Source organism: Homalodisca vitripennis, chromosome 3 (genome assembly GCF_021130785.1).
Source record: "Homalodisca vitripennis isolate AUS2020 chromosome 3, UT_GWSS_2.1, whole genome shotgun sequence".
In the NCBI taxonomy this organism is placed as follows: Eukaryota; Metazoa; Arthropoda; class Insecta; order Hemiptera; family Cicadellidae; genus Homalodisca; species Homalodisca vitripennis.
Genome location: NC_060209.1, coordinates 152,299,789 through 152,323,415, shown reverse-complemented (window position 1 = coordinate 152,323,415; position 23,627 = coordinate 152,299,789). Strand labels below are relative to the sequence as shown.

Sequence of the window (23,627 nt, the reverse complement as noted above, 5' to 3'; positions counted from 1 at the left end):
TTATTTTACAGTTCCACTGTCTGAAGTTGTTAACGCCCCTCAATAGCGCCGACCACCACTACTGCAGCGCTATCACGTTATCGTGGCCTGCTGCGGGACGGTCAATGTCAGCTGTTCACATGAACTCAGCGGAGCAAAGTCCGCACCGAACGCGACGCCACTCAGCTGGCAGGTTAAATTCCCCCCCCATTTTTTAGTGTAATATTATGGTTATTGAATATATGGCCAACATCAGCGTCTAGCACTTATCGATAAAGTTTCACCAAATTATTAGAGCAATTTAAAAACCCAACAACTCTGCTGTATTGTACACATGACCATGTGTTGGCATGTTTCAGTTTTTAAATACAATTCTAATATGTCAGTACTGCATTTATGTCTAGATAATTCGGTAGATTTAAAAGAAACGTACAGATAAGAATTATATAACAACAACACTCGTTGAAACTCAATCGAATTTGTTACGAAACAAAAATCTGACCCGTAAAAATGATTGCTCAGGTCGTGACCCCACATCGTACCAACGCCCTGTTTTTGTTTGAAGCTTGTTTACTGTGGAGATTGTAAAATTTAATTAAAAAAACTAAGTAATTTTAATTACTTTGTACAAACAACAGTTCTTTGACAATTCAAAAAAATTAATTATTGCTCGTTTACATAATGTAACTACAGTAAAAAATTTAAAATCATATTAATCTAAATGTCCATGTTTTTTATGTAATTCATAATATTACTGTATAACATGTGCATATAAAAATTATTTCACAAACAGGTTTTTAGACCCTTTGTACATTGAGAAAAAAAATTATAAACTTAGGGCCCTGAAAAGACATTTACCTAAAGATTACACATTCCAAAAGACGGAGGCATATGGTATCTAGAATATGATGGTGGTAGAATAATGGTATCTTGAATGTTAGATTGCGTGATGACATAAATAGCAACTATATCAATATATGTTTGAAGATTTTAATTTCTTTTGAGTTAGTTACTACTATTACCAAACTTTACTGATAAGACATGACATTTAAACATATTATTCTTCCCACTTGGAAACCTCATGGAAATCAATCTTTTGACTTTGCTTGGGTACACCCTTTCCACGAAAATCCATGTACCTATTATCTCTCCAACTGTAATTCGCCACATACCTCCTGCTCCTCCTCCTGGAGGTGTTGCACCCCGCCCCTTGTTGGGGGGTGCGGATGGTTCCCGACTCTCCTGCGTTATGTCGTTCAGCAAACTCTACGATGGTAGAGCCCTGTCTGGTGTCCGGCAGCTGGATGGGGGAGGGAGTGCGGCCTCGAGGCGTGACCCTGGTAGCTTCAAGACCAGCTTCTTAGCTTCCTCCATAGCTCTCTGCAAGTTCTGTTGGGTTCTTGAAAGAGACGCGATTGTTTGCAACGTCCAATCTGCGACCTGTCGAGAGATCTTTGTATTAGACGTCTGGGGCAGAGAGTTGCAACAGTTTTAATAGCATAAAAGAAAGCTCTTACACTACAGTCTTGTCTCGACTCGGTAACACATCCAAGAGTCCAATTATTTTTGTGGTTTATCACAGAAAAAATGAACACAACAGTATTTTAGGCACACGCAGTATGACAATACTTACAATATTCTGTATAAACTACGGAGTTATGTTTATAAATTTCATATAGTCTAAATTGCATATTTTTAGTCGATCACGTTGAGCATATTGGTAATTTTATAAATACAAAATCTACATGAAATAATTAATGACTATCAGAAGACTATTTTTCCAACTAATATATACTTTCAGTGGATGACTTTTACAAAAACGTATTGGAACTAAGTAGGCATCTTTATCGACAAAGAGCATTCCTAAAAACAAATCTACGGACATACTAAGGGTACTGGAAAACGTAACACTAATGTAGTTTAAACAATGAATTTTAGTTTCATCTCCTATCTCCTACTGCTACAATAAAAAAAATATCGAACAATAATGGGAAAAATTAGCTTCAAACTGAAGAGTTTACAAAGGGAATACAAGTAAACAAGTTTTATCGACAAAATCTAAAAGGTAATCACTATCAACTAGGAATTCACTCTACTGACCAAAACTACACAGAAAGTCAGTTCCAATATCAGGATGTCAACCAAGACTATATAGGAAACAGCCTAAACATCAATAGGTAGGAAGGGATCGACTTCACAATAGAACCTACGCTTGGCAAGCGCTGGTGACCACTTGGTTCCACTTCTGTTGTGTAGAGGTGAGCACGGCTAGCCTTGGCCACGCGGCGGAACCGCGCCAGCACGTCCTCATTCTCGGGCACCGGCTGGTTCATCAGCGTCTCCAGGTCGTCCTCAACCCGCCACCGGGGTCAGGTGGAAGTCCTTCATGAGGCGGCGTTCCCATACCTTGGCCTTGCGCGCTACGGAAGCTGCCAAACGACACCACGATAAAACAAGACAAACATGGGAAATGTCAAGGGTGGAAGGGACATTTCTATCCACGACAGTACAGTACTGAGATATGAAATGTATGTAGTGTTGAATAGTTGTAAAACGAACAAAATGCAAAATAACTTCTTTCTTGATGGGAGAGGTCTTAGCGCTTTTTTGAAGTTTAGTTATTTCGGCTTAGGCAAACATTTCTCATAAATGACAAAAACTAGGACACTAAAACAACACATGTTTATATCCACTGTTTGGTGCTAAGTGGATTTTAAGGCCTTGTACAAGCTAATAGTTTGCTTATCCAGTAACCTCCAGCTGAAAACTTGTAATATCTCGGAGATAAAAATAAAATTACATTTATCACTTATTTTGATTTTATAATTATGGGTCATTATTGTATTCAGTGTTGATGTTAAACAAAACCTCACTTTTAGTTTGTAAAATTTGAATTCAGACTAAGCAAAAATCGGGCTTCGTACGGAATTTTAAATTAAAAGAGTACAAGGATAGTAACAACAGGATAGGCATTAACACTGCCACATGGACAAGACTTAATTTTCTCTGCTTAAGAGATTGAGACCTAATGGCACTGCAAAAAGCTCTTTTTTTCTCTCTGTTGCTCTTTCTATAAAAACAAGCTATTACCACATCGGTTTTCCTTTTTTTATTTGATCAATAGCAGTGTACAAGTGGACAAAATATAAAAACTTCACCTCATCACTATCCATAAATTACTACTGATATAAAATCTACGAAAACAATTCAACATGTACAAAAGAAGTAACTAATTTTGTAGAATAAACATGTGTGTAAGTGTAAAAGCTCAGATGTCAATCAATATGTGCTGGGTTGTCAATACTCAAAACATTCGACTTGTATCCAGACAAGAATAGTGCCGATATTCATTGCTTGTTTTATACTAAATGAAGATAAGTAGTATACGCACTAGGGCGTCTACCACAGACAACATGTTAGATCAAAAATTGTCACACCGAGCAATTGAAACAGTTTTGAATGTGTTTCAAATAGACTTGATTAGTAAAGTGTTTTAGAGTTATGTGGAATAGTGATTGGCGTTTGCAAGTCATATGTGCTAGGATGATTATAAACCAGGCAAGATTGTAAATTGGTTTTAATCTACCCAGAACCAATCGTAGTGCAAGTTTCTAGGTTATAGTTCTTTTGCGTAAATTTAAAAAAAGTTTAGCGAAAATGTGTCATTATGTGTCCCCACTGAGTCCTTTGACCTCATGATTTGTTTTTTTTTCACTTTCTAATCACTTCTAAAAGGTTTATACTACGTATATATTAAAACTAATGTAATTTCATTAGAAAAGTGTTTTTACTTTTATACCTGCTCCTAATTTTTTTTGCAAAACTGTAAGTGCTATTTTTTAAAAATCAAATTTACCTCACTTTTAATCATAGCACTTGCAAGGTTAGCTGCGGTACATCGCACATTGTGTAGCTTAGCCAGTGTTGTGATTTTTATATCGGAAAAAATCATCTGTGTTTTAAAACTTATATCAATTAGGTAACGACGTTATTAATAGTATGTTAGTTATATTAATTACATTATTTCCGGAGGAAAACGCTCAGGACAAGTTAGAATTTTTTTATGTTTTTCGAACTTAGTCTTTATTGAATAAATATATTACGAATTAAAAAGAAATAATAAAAATTAAATGAAATAGAAATACGAAAGAAACGCTTATAAAAAATTACTTAATTGAAATCCGTATCAAAACCTTGTCAGAAAAAAACTGTCAAGTTTATTTTTGATATTGTACTCAATCCTATAGCAGCTGAATTCTCTAAAAGAATTAGCTGTGTGCAAGGGGTTACATAAGGGTTTATGGACAACTTACATAAGGGTTTCATATGGCTACACAAGGCTTAATGACTTATGTGTTTGGAACATCGTGTTTTGCACTTTTACATTGTCCCATTCTTGGGCACTTCGTGCATCCTGAATGTCGGCCGGTAATAGAAGCGGCATGTCTGTGTCATTAAGTTTGCCTGATTTTTCTGCTCTCTATCACATAGCTTTCAACAAGCGGCTCGTTGTGTCTTGACTACTTATCCATCCACTAAACTTAATCCCATTTCTTGTAGCAAGGTATAAAACAGATCATTTTGAATTAACGTTGTTGTTGAATTAAGACAAAACCATTTCATCCCATCTAGTTCTATCCTAAAAAATCTCTAAAAGGCCAGGGTTATATTTTTCTAGAGTATGAAGCAGGTAGATTATTGATGAAGTCGTCTCCACTTGTGATTTTTGTAAAAGATATATTTAGGTGAGTTCGCCTGAAACACTTTTGTTGATTGAGTCATCTTCCAAGTGCATGATGAAATCTATTCTATGAGTTTGTAATTAGAGTATATAAATACAATAGTTTTATAACTCCGATATGTAGAAATTGAATTAAAAACATACAATTTCATTGTTTCAATTTTTATGTACTAAATTTATACTTATTTCAATAAAAATTAGAAAATCAGTCCAACAAAAAGTTGGAACACAAATAGTAATGTGGGTGTTAGTTGTAATATACTTGGGCGGGAAAACGTGTGGAACGAAGTAAGTGGCCTTCGACTGAATATCGGATGTATGCCTGAACACAGAAACGAGCACCAGTAGTGCTGCCACCCAGGAATAAAAAATATACCAACATTGAAAGCAGTTAGGTGTTTTATACAAAGGTTAAAACATTATTACAAATTTGGGGAAGGAAGATTGCCCATTGTCCAAGGAGCATTCCCCCTCCATCTGAGGCCCCATACAAACTACCGAAATTTTACGATTCCTTCGTATAGGGGAGAAAGGGAGAGGAGGCCTTGCATGTCCCCTTGGGCACGAGGAAGTTACGAAAACCATTAATGCACCGTTCCTTCGTGAGATTGAATACGAGACTACAGTGAAGTTAAGCAAGTCCCACGTTATGACCTCGGTTTATAACCCAATAAAATCTGCATAATTATAAACCGTTTTTTTTTTTTTTTTTTTTTTTTTTTTTTTTTTTTTTTTTTTTTTTTTACAATCGGCCATTAGCGCAACAGTTCTTGGAACTGAAGGCGAAAAACGACCAGCCACACTCTTGCGCTAAATTTATACCCACAATTATGTTCTCACTTTTATTACCAGAAACTTTTAACAGATCTCCGTAATTTATAGGGACCATCGCGATTGGTCGTAAAGTTAAGAATGTAATATGTATGTTGGTTCAAAACCTTAACAGCTGTTTAGTCTCTACTACGCTTTCCACTCCACCATTTCTTTCAATAAACTTTATTTCCTGATTTTAAGCAAAGTATCTTGACTACGATTAAGGTAAGTTAGTTTCTCTATGACTATCCACATCCGTTCACTAATCTTCAGACTGCGTTTGATACGTTTGATACAAAAAAGACAGCCTAATGAAAAGATACTGGCATCTTAGTCTGAAATCTGTTACCACATAAGAAGGACGGTATAGTTGTGCGCTTATCTTGCAGAAAACTAAATAAAACAGTGTTTATAAAATATACCGAAACACGTTGAAAAAGCTCTTGACACAATAATAAAAACATACTGTAATATTAAAATTGTAATTTAAATTTTAATGTAATATCAAGAAAATGAAGTAATCACTAATTTTAAACAGATTACAAATCTAAATCAATGTTTTTAGCATGCGTTTAAATCCCTATACCCGCGCTAAAGAGCCCATTTATAAATCGAGGTTGCAACTCTTTTTAACTTGTAATCAGTAACCTGTCCTCTATCTAGGTAATCCTGCTAAACTTAACGTTTTTTATGCTCTAATGTTAGGGGTAGAGATAGCCTCCTGTTGAGATGCCATGTCACACCCATCACGAGGAGAGATAGTAAACATAGTAGGTACCATCTCACTTATGCTACCTTAGAAAAAGGTAAAAATATCTCAGTTCCATTCTCTTCTAGTCAAAACAAATATAAGGCCGTGTGCAAAATTAACAGTAAAATTATTAAATTCAAAGTATAATTGAACTAAAAGTGCCGATGGCCGAGTCGTTTTAAAGACGTTAGAATCTAAGGAATAGCACAGGGATAGCAATTAAGGGATACCACAGGTTCAAATTCTGTCTCTGACCGTTGCACTTTTATCAGAACCAGCGACCTTGGTCACGTTAAAGAGTCTCTCTCTTATTCTGTTCGATAAGATTCGCCCTGACTTGGTTCAAATCATTCATACATATCTGGAAGGAGCCAAGTTGTGCAACTCTTAAAAATGCATCACTCATATACTAAAGTTATGGAGTCCCTCAGGGTTCCATTCTTGGACCAATACTTTTTTTTATCTACATGAAAGATTTATCTCAACATATTAAACAGGGCCAACCGGTCAAGTACGCTGATCACTGCACGCTTCAGGAATTTCAGTCATCATTCTCTTCAGTCTTCCAATCCGCAAAAATTGAGCGTAGAGGAATGCTATAATCGGTTTACTTGTGTAATGGACTATCCCTGAACCGTAGCAAAACGTCTTATATACATTTTGGTTTTAAGAGTGGATCACACCGGTGAACTTAGGCTCCATTATTCTACCCTAATGATAGTCTCTTAAATCATTAGTTTTATTTTACCAAACTTCTGGGTCTTACGTCGACAAGTCACTCAGATGGCGTCTTCGTTCTATGTACTTTGCTATGGGCCGCTATTCCCGGGTCTGTAGTCTTCAGGTGCTCCTTACCATATACTTCTCCATCGTAGAATCTATAATACGATATTTGGGTAATATTTTGGGGGGAATATCAAATAGCAAGAAAAACTTTATTCGAATTTTTAGAATGCAAAATGGCGCATTAGAGCCTTAGCAGCAGAGAGTCATGCAGACCCCATTTTAAAATCACTTAAAATTCTTGTCTCTTGCAGGCTTGGTGGATTATGAGTGCTGCATTTTTTGTCAGAAAGAACCATAGCTTCTTCACTGTCCAGTGGATTTTATCACCGCGTACAATACGATCGGCAGGACCATGCTGGCAGTTCATAGGCATTCCACCGCGAGGTATGTAAAAGGGCTTTCAGAGCAATTCAGGAGCCTGCGTTAGGCTGCGTTTAAACGTAAATTAAAAAAATGTTTCCTGAAAATTTTCATAAACAATTAAGGATCTCTTTTCGTAGCAAATTTAAGGACCCTTTAATAACGTTAATATGTTTTTTTATCTAAACTGTTTTGTTTATTTTGTATTGATATTAAGTATTGATTTAATCCAACACTATTGTATTTTATGACGTGTTCATAACTTGTACAATGTGTTTAGAACTAGTGTAAGTGATTTGATTCATTGATTCCGTACAGACTATTGAGCCTGTGAGGACGGGGGTAGACTAAGGTTTAAAAGGGGATCGGCCTCTCCTTGAACAACAAAAAACCAAAATAAAACAACAAAGCTAAGAAAGCCAAACTTACTGCACCTTTCATCCTGGGCAGTAATTTGTCCTTCGATTAACACTCGCGGCTGGACCTCCATCACCGTTAGTCGCTCGGATGTGAAACATCGTGTTTTGATAGGTTCTACTAATATAAACTGTTGTTTGTACTAAACGTACCAACAAGATGGTACTGTTATGTATATTATATGTCAGCTAAACGTTCCTGGGAAACAAACATTGCCTCGTGTTATGTCCTTAAAAACTATTGATGGTCAAAAAAAAAATATGATCAAATCACTCGATAGTTACGGAGATGGAGATATCTTCTGCCGAATGACCATCACTCAAGAATGTTTTGGTGCTTTTTAGAAAGAAATTAGCTTCGACGCATCCCTTATCCTGGGTTTTGAAGAATGTGAAAAAGCTAACAGATAACGGTTATATTATTCTCTCTATTTCGAAATTTTGCTCCAACATGTCCAGCAACCATTAATCGGAATCGAAAACATTTTAACTTTTCCAAATATGTATGTTCTTAAATTGATGGTATAATACTGTATTTGAATAAACATGTGTTTAATAAACAAGAATATAAACTAAACATTGTCAAAATAACAATTTTTGTTGTGGCGCTCTGTGGAATTATTACTTTTTCGAATAATAATTGGTACAGGTAGATGGATTTCAAACCTCTCAAATTATCTTCGCAACTACGATATCGATATGGATACAGTTTTAATGTGTTTTATTTACTGTTTCTAATGATGCTTTTACTATCTTGTATTGAAACTGTTGTATTTTTTGGGTAGAAATGCTCTATAAAAGGTATGAGGGAAGTGAGTATTAGTCAGTATAGGTTTATTATATGATAGTTGTATATTCGTTGCAATTTTTACAGTGCAAAATCAAAATAGGACACACGTCTCATAATCTGTAACAAACTAGATCAGTTTTTTATGCAACGATAAAACACCTACACCCAGTATATATAGACTATCGATATCCACGTGTGCCACGATAGCCTCATAAAGATAGACAACTCTCATAAAGATAATGACCACTCCTACTTCTGAACTGCATGTTGTTCTAAACCTATACTGTAGTATATCCTTGCCGTGTGTAGCTTCAGCACACGGCTCGTAATCTAATGCCTGATGAAAATTATATTCCACACCACCATGGTAGTACATTGGAGTGAAAATGTACTAATACACTACTCTCTCCCCCAACCCCGAATAGTCTTATATCCCTGTCTCTCTTGCTTTTTACTTCCAGCACATCGTAATCTAATGCCTGGATGAAATATTTCCTCACCTTCCATGGTAGTACATGGAGAAAATTACTATCGACACTTCCCCTCCCTCCCAGACCCCACCAATTTACCATCCTACCTATACTATATTAACCGGGTCTCTCTTTTTTAGTACTTCCAGCATCATCGTAGTCTAATGCCTGGATGAAAATCTCCTCAACTCGATGGTACTACAAAGAGTAAACACGACTAACGATACCTCCCTTCCCCAGACCCACAATTTACCAACTTCTCGGTATACTATATTATCCATGCTACTCCTCTTTAGCACTTCTAGCAGTTAGTACAACAACTGTTACGGCCACGATATTGTCGTAATAAAGCCACGAAAATGCTGCTTATTTGTTAACAACAGTTGTCAATACTTTTGAATACTCACAGATCCTTCTTCTTGTCGGCACTGGGATACGTCCATGCCGTTCCTCTTCCAGCACTTCCAGCAGCTCGTACCGCATGGCCGTGATCTCTCCCTTCACCTCGTTGATGTCGTCGTCGGTAACAGGGACTGTCGTCCGCCAGACGATGCATCGCTCCTTACGTAGCGCCAGATCAGCGACCGCATCACCGCGTTGTATCGGAAATCACGCTCAAGCTCCTTCTTCTCCTTCCTCTGTAACGGTGGAAAAGACAGAGTTGGGTAGACGTGTGGAAAGATCGACATTATTTCCTAAGTTAAGTAAGGTTGGTTATGGGTTTGGATCGTGTAAAACAATCAAGTTACAAGAATGCTGCTTTTCGACAAGGAGCTGAGGAAACACCTCATTGCACTCAGTCAAAAACGAACCTTAACTGAAAAGTAGCCAGAAGGTGAACCGTCCCTGGATTACGTTATAACTTGGAAAGAACCAATTTATAAGTAGAATAATTGGAGATACTTGAAATTTTTTGAAACTCTTCATTTAAAAACAAATGCAGATTATACGAAATTTCTGAGAACGTTTCATAGCACCCTAACTATTAAATTGTAGGCAATAACATATTTTTAACTGTTGATCAATATTAACTGTCTTACAATCTCCTGCCTTAGGCCCACCTTGGTAGAAAGGCGGCGCAGCTTGTCCTTCTTGCGGATACCCAGCAGCTTCAGTATCATCTTGGGTGTGGGAAAAGATGTTGAAGGGCGGCGGCAGAGTGGCGCTCTCCTCGAAGTAGCTCATCCACAGTTTGGTGCGCGCGAACTTCCATTCTGTGTCAGAGTGTTCCTGCAACCCGACACCTCACTATTATTAGTTGCAAGTAAACTTAACTTCAACATTAAAATGTTTTGAAGATTGTGACAATTTATTTTGTTGTAACAGTGGATGTAGTGTTAGGAACTTTCTTTATTAGCGATGATGTATCAGTGGATATTAATTTTGGGACAGTTGTTAAGGAATAAAAACGCCAAATTTAGATTAACTTTAGAATTTGCACAACAAGGCTTGAATGAAATCGACAGATGTGGGCACAGATGTAAGTTCAACAGTGTATTTGCACTTACGTTTCTCAATGAAAATATCGTAATATTATTTTGAAATTATTGCATTGCAATTAAAATGAGAACCTGTTTGGTTTCAGTATTAATCCGGTGCAGACCAGATTTTTGAGATAAGTAAAAGTCAAAGGGCAATCGTTTAGTAAACAATAAATATAATGTAATCTGATTTGGTCGGAATTTTAATTGATCTCAGACTTTAACATACTTTTCTGTACACATTCAAAATTTAAAGATATAATTCCATGAAGAATTAACTCCATACATTTTAAGTAGTAATTTAGGCAATGCTGAAATAAGACTTGTGGAAAAGCGATTGTAGAGAAGAATATTATTTTACAGTATGTACTGTTTATGACTGAAGGGCATAACACTTTTTTAGTAATAATTTTGAATGAAAATCTAAATTACCCATGCTATATTTAATTGAAAGAAGTTTCCTTAAGTCATAATTTATTCAAATACATGTGATGCACTTATTATATACACTGTAAGGAAACATTGAATTGTAGTTTTATGCCATTTTCATTTGTTTTTTTACAGTGATGCCCATAATGATTGATTACTTTCGTCGCGGTCATCATAAGCTGGATATATTTTTACCTGTTTTCAATATATCTTAAAGGAATGTCTGGCTCTGAAATCTAAAAGTAATTTGACCGAAAATTGGTCATAGAATTACCATGAGCTATTTGTTAAAACTTGGTGTTGAAATAATGCTTATTGTTTACATGTTAATCGAAAATAACGTATAAAAATAATTTTGCATCAAGGAATCTTGCTACAGTTATTTAATAATAGTTCGATTTAATACAACAATGTATATCATTTTTCAATATAGCTTAGTTAGCATTTTTTTTTCTTTGAATCCTATTTCAATGTAGAGAAAATAATTTACAAAAAGTGGAATGCACTGACAGCGAATTGAAAGCGAAATAAATTTAACTACTAACGACGATTTGCACAACTATTACCACATTTAACACATTTATTTATAAAAACCCCGACACAAAGGGTTAGTGACTGGGTGCGCTGTTCGCTGTTATAACATGTTAGGTGATAAAAATTTCTCCCGCTATAGCAGGTATTGTTAGGCAAACCTAGTCTAACTGATAAAAATAGTGCAAGTAATATTCTTAACATTAGCAACTACCTGTAACAGCATAATAGAGTTTTATATTTGTACTTCGACGATGACACCAGTTTCTTAGATGCATCTGTGGCCTGCATAGACAGAATGCGACTTTCCAATCTGAAATGTACTTCATTGCATCGTTATGGGGAATGGAAGGCGCAAGTCAACAAACATCTGCTATTTAACGAGCTTCGTCACGTCTGTCACTTTCTTCATTAGAAAGATATGTTACTCGCCATAATGGTCCGTCGAGGAGAATCATAAATCTTTAAAAGATAAATACACATAGTGATGTACAATGTTTACCACTATCATCGCAAACGAGTTGGACATCATGGCTATGAGGAGGTTCAGCAGAACTATGACGTTTGATCACGCTGTACGATCCGAACATGAGGAGGCCCCAGAAGCGAGTGTAGGTCTTGATACCGGTCAGGTCGAATGAGTCCAGGCCCACCATTCCGAAACTGGCCCAGAACAGCGACTGCGAGGCCTCGAACACGCTGCACAAATAATGATGTTACAACTAGCATAAAACCTGCGTTTCAGTATATTGAATGTTAATGCTTTAGAGAAAATAAGTAAAAATTGGAAAATGTTCCTTTCAATCACATGCTGAACAGTAACAAAAACATTTAAATCCGCTTATAGATGTGTTCTACAAATACATGCGGAACCTACAAATAAATTTTAACAATTAGACCAGACTGTTATATTAATAATTTATATATATATATATATGTGGTGGGATTCAATGCTTAAGTATAATCCATTAACTCCAAGAAAGCCCTCGACACTATCCTCGATTTGAAAGATCAAAATCGTTTTATAAGAAATAATTATGTTCACCGAATTCATAAAAAGACGCGGAGGTATTGATTGTTTTTACTTAAATTACGAATCAAGTCAAGCTCCTTATTGTTTTAATGAAAAGTTAAAAATTAGATTGAGATCAGATTAATTGTGATACTGTACATCAGTGAAGTAACTCACTTTCCAAAACTACGCCACTTCTGACACGCGTCACCGTGATTGTCCCAGTCCGCTAGCCCGCCGGGGAGAGAGTAGCACTTGCGCCTCTCTAGCTCCGCGAAGTACCACAGGAGTTGATTCAGACCTGCATTCAAACATTCGATTTTAGACATGGTTTTGAGGATTTAAAACACACTGATAAATGACATGAATGACACTTTCAACACTTCAACTCACCACAAGCGAAAGCAAACAGGACCAAGGAGTATATGAAGAAGAACTTGACGATATCGATGACCATTCTGCCCAGGGAGATCTGTAAGGGTCCAAGGTGGGGGTTGATGGAGAACATGTGGACCAACTTGAGGGCACTGAAATATAATATCGAATATTATAAGGAGTACCAGATGTCTTGGGTGATTCACAATTTTTATTTACGTAGAGCACTAGATAACGTGTAAAATATAGCATAGACACTCTGTAGGCGATCCTAGTTTGATATTTCGTGCATACACACAATTTCTTCCCAGATGTATATCCATTTACATCGTCAGCACTAAGCTGGCAATGTAAGTGAGATCAATTTACATGAATTTGTTTGTCTCAGATAATTACATTCAAACTTCTAATTTTTAATACGTTAATCTCAACAGATGCGGATTTGTTGAGATATAATAACATTATCTTTATAGAATTAAAGCAAGAACAGGGCGGGTATTGCTTATGAACGGATTAACGATCCATCGAAATTAGTAAGCTTGCTGAAAATGTTTCACTGGTATGGTTATTACAAGTACATTCGTGTTTCCAGAAACGCATTTTTTTTTTACTCTGTCTCTCATATCCTGAAAGCGCGCTGATAAGTCGAAATAGTTAAAATATTAAAAAATATTACCGTACTTTTATTCTGTCCTATGTTTAATCGACCTATCTTCAAAATGGTAGGTTAATTTAGTTATTGTCTAAGGGGGTTCTACGCAAGTGGAACTTTAATTAAGCATACTAAACCTATTTGCGGAAAACGATCCAAACCCGTTTACAAATATCTATTGACCTCCTCGGGATTCGAACCCGAGACCTCTCAGTTAGAGTCCGTAGCCTTACCCTTACACTACGGCTAAGATCAAGTATTAAGATGTTAAGTTTAAACGTTTTTTGTCAACTGTAACAAATTTCATTTGTTTCACAAAGTGACTTTACCACCGTCGTCAATGTGTGCGATGTTATGCAATTTTATTTATCTTTACACGTAATGTACTCATCAGATTACTGATGGCATGGCGAAGAGCGCACGAGTACTGATGGCTTGAGTCAACATCATTCACTGACCTGAGGACATTGGCGGCTGCAAAGAGACCCTCGGCGATGAGTTGCGGGTCGAAGGCGTCCCACATTTCCCGAGGGATGTAGGCCGTCGATGAGTCCTCGGAGATCTCCATTCTCTGCTGGTAGTAGGCGGCTCCTCGCAACATAAACACGGCCACGTACAGGGAGTTGCGGCTGAAGTCGATGAAGTTCCACATGTTTGCGCAAGTACTCTCTGATACCTTCTATATAGATCTCCATAGTTTCCTCCCATATGAAACCTGCACGAAAGAATTGAAACGTTCGAGATTAATAACTGACTCCAGGATACTTTAGAAAGACATTATACTTGACTAAAAGTACTATGGGAGCATTCAAATTAACAGCTAGACAAATATATAAACCACTTCTACAAGAGTCGAGAGACAATTTTCATTGTATAAACACAAAATCATATTTTTCTTGAAATCGATTTTTGCTCAGAAAAAAATGTATGGTCAGCCTAACGCTTTGGCTTTAGCTGGAGGTCGAAATGGAAGGGTATCAAAAGGGTTAGAAAATTAAGCAATACTTCTATCTTAGATTGTGTTTCATAGCTTGACTTTTTTGACATATAAATAAAAGTCGCCGTCAGACAATTTGATAAGGAGACTTGAAATCATCATTTACACCAGGGTCTATACATAGTTATCGAATGTTACTATAACATCTATTTTCGTGTTTTACGGTTGAGTTTAATTGTGTAAAGCTAGGAAAAAATAAGGTCTAGGAAATGATGTCGTTTCATAATTTTTACCTTTTTTTATAACTTTACATTTCGATCTCTATTTCGATCAGAACTAGCACACGACTGACGGTTAAGTTCTTTCTTAGGAAAAATCCTCCATTGAATCCAAAAAACATTGATTGTATGCCTATATAAAGTAAATTAGCTAGAGAGGCTAAGGATATTCATAATTATAAACAATAATGTGGCGATCACGTAAAACCCACTCTTAAATACGAAAGTATATGTGAATAAAGGAAAATGTATAATTGTTACTTCATCGAATCCTGGGGGTGGGGGGGGGGGGGGGTGGGGGGGGGGGGGGGTGGGGGGGGGGGGGGGTGGGGGGGGGGGGGGGTGGGGGGGGGGGGGGGTGGGGGGGGGGGGGGTTATCTCAAACTTATGAAGTTAGTTTTTTTATTCTTTTATTCTTCAACCCAAACCAAGTTATTACAGGGTGTAACATATAGGTCCTGCACGGGTATAATATTTTCTGATCGATAAACAGATTAATCAACTTAGATTTTGGTTCATCAATAATACACTTAAAAATCTTCTTTTTGAACGGAAACTAGCAGTTTTCTGTAATATCATGGGGACGTCTCCGACAAGGAGTCGGATATGGTTAGTGCTTATATTGGAGACTTAGGTCAATATGCACATCATTTTTATTGTGACTTATGTTTCTGAGTTTAAAGGCCAGACTCACTTATACCACACTACGCATATTAGTTTTGTGCCAGTTACAAAATGGCGGCTGTTCCAAAGGTTTTAACTTGGTTACATTTTATTAGTAGCCATAACCCCAGTTTAAAAACAAAACTGCAACCAAAAAACGAATACTGCAGCTAACTACTACATTATGCCTTGTCAGTTGCTACAGAAGTGAATTATGACGTTAGTTATCTTCAAGGGTTACAAATTTGGTCATAATATATTGGATAACGGGGAAAACCTGTTAACAGTATAGAATTTGATATCTGTTATCTTCGGGTCGCTCAGTTAGGACTTTCCTATTAGCCAGTCTACTCATAGTTAGGCTATTCTAGTTTTCTTGGTTTAGTAGTGCTGTCCATCCTTTCTATCAAGTGCGCTTTAGTACACATAGAGTTTGTCGTATTGCTTGTAGTTCTTCAACTACACTATGTCGCTTGAAACGTGAACGTATTAACACTTCTTATGATGGTTGTGTTGGTGGAAATGATACAGACGATCACACGAGGAAGCATGCCATTTATTTAATGACTACTATCACGAGAGGGCAGCAGATACTCACAATGTCGAACATTTACTCATGAAAACATTCGGTAAGTAAAACATTATTTTTTAAATAAAAAACTATTGAAACAGCTGCCATTTCGTACTGGACTCAATCTTTTTGAGTGCGGTTTCGGGCATTAAACTATGGCTTAGATAAGCCCTTGGAATGTTGTCCAATATTGACCTATGCGGGATGGTCAGCACTACTTAGAACAAGAAAAACTAGAAAAGCCTGTACCAGGAATAGGACTGGCTAATAGGAAAGTCCCTAACTGCGACCCAAAGATTACAGATTTCTAATTCTTACTGTTTATAAGGTTTTCCCTTTATCAATATATTAGGACCAAATTTGTAACCCTTGAGGACAAACTAACGTTCATTACATTCACTTCTGTACCAACTTGACAAAGCATAATGTAGTAGTTAGCATGCCAGTATTCGTTTGGTTGCAGTTTTGTTGTACTGGGGTTATGGCTACTAATAAAATGTAACCAAGTTAAAACCTTTGAACAGCCGCCATTTTGTACTGGATCAATCTTTTTGAGTGCGGTTTGCGGCATTAAACTCTGCTAGATAAGCCTTTTAAAATGATGTGCAATATTGAAACCTATGCTCCTATTTATAGCATTTCCTTCCGACTCCTTGGGGGACGGTTCCCCATGATATTACATGAAAACTGATAGTTCCTTCAAAAAGTAGATTTGTTAGGTGTAGTATTGATGTACCAAATCTTAGTTGATTTATCTGTTATCGTTCAGAAAATATTATACCCGTTAGCAGGAACTTTTAGCTGAGTGTACACCCATGTATATAAACACTATACCAAACATATATCACATAATGTAAGGATAATTTTATGAAATTGTTAAAGGGGTCCTGTTTTAAAACATCAAATCAGTACACATTTTAGAATTTTGTGATAAACGCTTCTTCAGCGTTTTTAACTTAGTTGATATTATGCTTCCACAGTTGGGTCTATATCAGTATTGCTTTTTTGAGGGATTATTTTTGCCAGGAGCAGCACTTGTTGCAATATATGTATAGATTGCTAAATATCTATATATAAAATATATTAAGGGGGCTGGCATCTTACCCAAAAAATTGATTTGTTTCTAAAAGCAAAAGTTTTTATTTTATTTTATTTAGCTTCTAAAATGTTTGGATACAATAATCAATTATTGCGTTTTGCAATTATCATTGCCAAAAGTGTGTTTTTTTAAATAAACATCCTGGATTAGCGTTGTTAGAGCTGATTTTGTCTCCTCCAGGCGGCCATTATAAGTAAACAAGCTTGCATTATCATAGTATAGATATATATATATTATATATATATTCTATATATATATTCATAATATAAAACTATTATCATTTACTAATGTTTTTTATTGCTGTATTCATTATATGAGAATGTCATAGTTTCAGAACTAAGATCCCAGCTTTTTTATGTGTGGTAATCACTCAGTATGATTTCAGCTGTTGTCAGATGATCAGCTGTTAGTTCCCAGATTACTTTACTCTAAACCTTCACTTTCTGAATACACATGTTGTTTTTTTTGTGTTTTGTTGAACGAATTTAGTGAATTTAGACTATTAGATTTAATTTTAGTCAAGCAAGCAATCAACTAAACAATCAATACTAAGAAGAAGTGTTGCAGTCAAAGAAAAGACCTGAGCTTGAAGTTATCAAACAAATTCCGTACAGGAAGTTTTAAATTTAAAAAGATGAAACAAAGGAAGGAAAACGATATTAAAAAAAGAAAGGTGTTACCGTATTGGGGCTGGGACTCTTTTGAGGTGATAAAATATATTTACACTAAACACAAAAACAATGATTATGTAAATAGTCTTACTTTTCATGGTATAGTAAACCATATGACGTTTTTTGCCTTTTCCCGTATGTTTGTTTTTTGTCCGTGTTTTTCAAACACGTATTTACAACACTAACTTCTTTATTTATCTGACCTAGAGGAACCTCATTATTTTGTACATATTATCTTCAAATAACTCAGTGCACCAAAGTGTAGTATGGGAATCACAGTATATTTTAAATCATACCTTCCTAATATAATTTTTTCCTATTTATAGAAAAATTATAATTTTTTGAAAAAAATTAAAATTAAAAATGTCAACTTAACTATTTTGATAACATACACAAAATTCAATACTACACTTTTGTAAGGCTATTTTATTAGCTTTTAAAACAATATAACAAAAATTTGGATATCGGGTGCAATTATCAAAAGCAGCTATGGTGTTAAAATCACGAATTCTTAATTTTCTTGAAAAACACCCTCCCTTTCTCACCCTGAAGAGAGGTGGAGCGGGGTATAATAACTATTATTCTTTCTTTAAACACCTTGTCCTAGAGAGGAAGGACACCTTTAAATGAACAAACAAGATTAGTTAGTGGCAGAAATTAAAAAACATATTGTTGTTGGGTTACATCTGCCCCCTTAACCCTTATATTTGTGGATTCATAACGGTACTAAATTTGGACATCTGAAAGTAAAAACAAAAATGTGTTTGAACCTACATATTATTAAAAAAGAAAGTGTATTTGTTTACTTTTTATAAATTTTTCTGTTTTTGCTGAAAACTGTTTTACAATAATTTATCGTTGTTGCTCAATAAAATGTTCTGTAACGTAAAGAATGTGTGTATTAGTACACCAATTTGTAGAAAATGAAATTCTGCACACTAAATAATATTTTTTATGCATTTTCATTGTAATACGTGATTGATGAAAAACTGCCTCAAATTCACATAAGTAACTATTTATTGTTTTTGTATAACTTAAGCATATTTTATCAAAGATGCTTAAACATTTTCTCAAGATCTGCTCATAATTACTTTTAATGTACTCTACTAACAATGCAAAAAATAAGGTTATACTGAACAGTTTTGGGAGAAGATTGTTTAAACGTTGGAAAACTACCAAAGGGTTAAAATTTGTCCAAAGAATCTGTTACAAAAAAATTTTACTCGTAGTAGTTGGTAAATGCAGTATATACCACTTGTTTAAATCGTAGCTGTGTCTATTCATAACCCTTACAACATTCGTGGTTGCATTATCTTATTAAAATGCTGATGCACATAAATAGCAGTATCATTTTCTTATCATTCAATAGCATGTTTGAAATAGTTTTATTTTAAATGTCAAAACATTTCATACTAATCTAATTGGATGTCTGCCACATCTGTGAGTAGCTTGATCTGTGGATATTGACAGTTATTAGTAACGATAGGTATTTAGCTGATATCCAATTGTATTTTTAATTTGACACTATCTTTATTAAATTTTAAAATATGTCGTTTGTTCAGTAATATGGTAACTCTTAATAGAAAGGTTGTAGAGGACATGAAAACTTGGTACAAGGAAAACTGAAATTAAAGATTACAAAATGAAGTTGAAGTATTTTCACATTATGATGGGTACCCAATGATAAAATCTCAGAATAAAAGAATTTGTAAACAGACTAAGTATGCTGTGGAAGTTAATTACTATATATGATTAACTTAGTGATGGTGTTTCCAATACAATGTTGGATTGTTTTAAACTGATATTTACAATCAGTTTGGTAACAGCTAGCTATCATTATGTTTCTATCAGGTTCTCTGATTATATTGGTTTATAATATTTGTCTTTGAAATAACCATAAATAAAAATTTAATAGTGCTGCAAACATGCGTCGTTATATACGTGGATAAATATTTCATATTTTTAATGCTATGAACCAAAGCGATGCAAATGTTCAGCACTTTAAAAGGATCAAACATTTGAAAAGGAGGTAGATATACATTGTTAGTTACAATGGAGATTAAAAGTATTTCAAAATTAAATTATTCCCAGTCTATATGTAATGTTGTCTATTTATCCAATAGTTTATGTAAGTGGATGTAGTGCTATATGATCGGTTAACTTGTTAAAAGATGGTAAAATGTGTTTTCAAGAAGTGGCAAAACTCTGTGGCATTTGAATTTTTCTGATTAAATTGGTTGTTTGTCCTGTGGTCCCTTTAACTTTATTGTTTTAGTTTATGTTATTCTTGTTTATACCAATTGATTTTTTGTATTACATAGTTTATATGTATTGTTATTAATCAATCATTCTATTATTCTATATTAATCAGGGTGGTGAAACAGAATACATGCATTTTAAAATACTATAAGTAAGTTTATTTTAATCACACCAAAAATTTTATCAACTACGAAACTATTAAACAAACAACGCCAATTTGGGAATTAGGCATTAATAATTTAAAAGCGGTCTAATTATTTTCTTAAATAACATCGGAAAGATGGTGTACTTCTTCATTAATACACATCACAAGACTCAGTTTCAAGGTTTTCAATGACTTTTGTCAACAAGTGTCCTGTAATACAGCAGCAATTTTCTTCACGTATTACAGCCTTCTAAATCTTCGAGTCAACAAGGTATACGGTTGTTGCAAAAAAGTTATACGTGTTGTTTATAAAGTGATCATGCTCACTTACGCATTGACAGATTTCTTTGAAATAGGTGCCAAATATAATTTTTGTAATAAAAAAACATACTAACTGATGGACGGAAAAATAAGGATTTTTAGGACATATCTTCACGAACGTTTTTGCTCATTTTTATGTGTAGAACAAAGTCCCAGAGTATTGGAACACTAACTGAATATATATATATATTATATATATATAAATATATATATTATATATAAAGTGTTTCACAAAAAAGGTGTCACAAACTTCTGTGGCTGATACTACTCATCATTTGAAACAAAAAATGTCATAAACATAGGTTGAGGTATGTCTCGTTTAGCCACTACGTCGCCATTTTGTATTTTTTATAAAAATAATTCTCTTCGAAACTTGTTAAGCTAAAGAAACCAAATGTGGGTCATAGATTTAAACAGGTAAAAGGAAAATTTGAAAAAAAAAATAATTGTGTTGTTTTCTTTAAAATTAACAAAATGGCATTTTTGGACATTTTAGAAGTTAAATAACAAAAAAAACCAATATAGTCATAACAAATTAACAAAAACAGCAACTATTTTAACAATTTCATTACAATTCCAATTGGTATTTGTTTCAACAACGAAATCGGTCAATGCATAAGCGAATACAGCCATTTTAAATGTAGGCTTGCTCAAGCCGGAAACGGCAAACATTTTGCCTTTTGATAGGCGTCAGCTATTTTACATAGGTTATAAAAATGTTACAACTATTTTGTAATTTTTTTTAACAATACCAACAGTATTTTTTCCAACAAAATCCATCAACGCATAAGCTAAATGATATGCTTGCACAAGCCAGGAGCAAACAAACAACTGATATCTCTTAAATGTGATGTGTTAGGCATTCCCAAAATGCGTCATATAAATGTAGGTCAAGAAATGTCTAGTTTAGCTGCCAGCCGCCATTTTGTATTTAAAAAAAATCTTTAATTAATGCAGCTTTGGCATAGGTATGCTTGCACAAACCGGGAACAACAAAGATTTGATCAGTTGAATACTATCAACTGTTTTGCATCAGTTATAAAAAATTACAAGATGTTAACTAGCTGGTGTAGCTATTTTTGTGAGGCAAAATAAATTCAAAATCAAGCCCTTCAAAGTCTACTACAGTTCGGAAATTGACTGAGGTTGAGGGTGTCAGTTTTTCTTTGGATGTATCTGAAACTTTTGTTGTAACTTGGACTGTACAGATCTCCAAGTGGATGTTTTAGTATATTCCTAGATAAATTAGATTTACTTCTAAATTCTCTTCAGCGTCATAAATTCTTACTTATTGGCGATTTTAACATCAATGTACTGAATCTCACCAACCCAATGACCCAGCGATTCCGCGACGTACTTGATTCACATAATTTGAAATGGTCAGTGAACTCACCAACTAGAGTAACCAAAACATCGAGCACCGCCATTGATAATGTGATTACGAATATAAAAGATTATCGCGTATCCGTATTTGACTCCTCCATCTCCAACCTGCCACACATGTGGATTGTCTTTCCTTGAAGACAGATATCAGTGTGTCCAAATTGAAAACTCAATTTCGCCTAAAATAAGAATGGACAGTGGGGTCCCTCAGGGATCCGTTCTTGGCCCCGTTCTCTTTTTGATTTACACTAACAATTTGAACAATACTAGTCAAAGTGGACATCTTGTTCAATACACAGATGACACGACTCTCTGTCTAAGATCTAAGTCAAAAGATGACTTGGAAATAGAAACCTTCATGGAAATTAATTCATGCATTCAATTTTTTGAAGGAAAAAAACCTTGCAATAAACAATTAAAAAACAAACTTCGTTAATTTCAACTTGCAGCAGCAAGAAAATGAAATTTTACCAGTGGTTATAGTGAACGATTCTATTATAGAGGAAGTCGATTCTACTACATTCCTCGGAATGCACCTCGATAGAGGGCTGACCTGGAGTGATCATATCGACAGGCTATGTTCTAAAGTTACCAATGGTATCTTTGCTCTGCGGAACTTGGCAAAATATTGTTCTGAAAAAATTATTAAAATGGCCTATTATGGGTTAGTATACCCACACTTTTCTTATGGAATAAGATTGTGGGGTGGCTGCGCAAAATACAAATTTGAAAGAGCCTTTCGGTTACAAAAGAAGGCAGTCAGAATCAGCGCAAATTTAAAATTTAGAGAGTTGTGTAGAGATGCCTTCAGGAGTCTGGGATTACTGACTTTGCCCTGCCTCTATATCCTGGAAGTTGCCCTGTATTGTAGATACAAATGCGAATTGACACATGGTAGTGACGTCCACGGATATAATACGAGGGGAAGGGACAACCTGAGAGTTCAGTCTCACAGAACGATGGTTTATGAACAACTTCCATCGCAGGTTGGTGTTTAAAGTGATCAACAGACTCCCGGAGTGGTGCATCAAAGAATTGGCAACAAAGAAACGTTTCAAAGCTCGATTACGAGATCTTTTAGTGTCAAAAATGCGTTTTATTCCGTTGATGAGTTCATGACAAATCGCTGGGAATGATTTAAAAATTACTTTGTTAACTCTGTTGCCGAAATGAATAAAATTTGTGTGCGGACGATTGTAAAAGAATGTTTAATCAATGTAACGTTGTTAAGAGTTATTTTTTAAAACACAACTTTTATTAGAATAAGTTAGACGCATGCAATACAATTGTAAAAAATTGTCTACTGCAATGAAGAAAATTTAAATTTGAAATATTTTGCAAATTAAAAAAATTCCAATGGTAATTTTCTCAACCAAATCTGTCGTCGCATAAGGGAGCATGACCAATTTAATGGTACCCTTGCACAAGTTAAAAACAACAAAGAGCTAATACATATGCTGCTGCATGTTTTATTTGAAATTATGATTATTATTGGGAGTACTACCACTCACAGAAGTTTTGTGACACCCTTTTGTGAACATCCTGTGTATGTATTTGTCTGTATGTGTGTATATAAAATAACTTGAAACTGTGTAGGTGTAATACAATAGTAGATAAGTGCCTACTGCATTCATTATTTTTTCAGAACATTTAGAATCAGATAATTTTTTTTAATAATTTATCCATAAAAATAAAGTATGTTTCAAATTTTATA

General features: G+C 35.0%; 1 pseudogene; it reads right to left on the bottom strand.

Moving 5' to 3' along the window:
• Positions 1-832: 832 nt before the first annotated feature.
• On the bottom strand, positions 833-22,941 carry LOC124358405 (annotated as a pseudogene).
• Between the last annotated feature and the right edge of the window lie 686 nt (positions 22,942-23,627).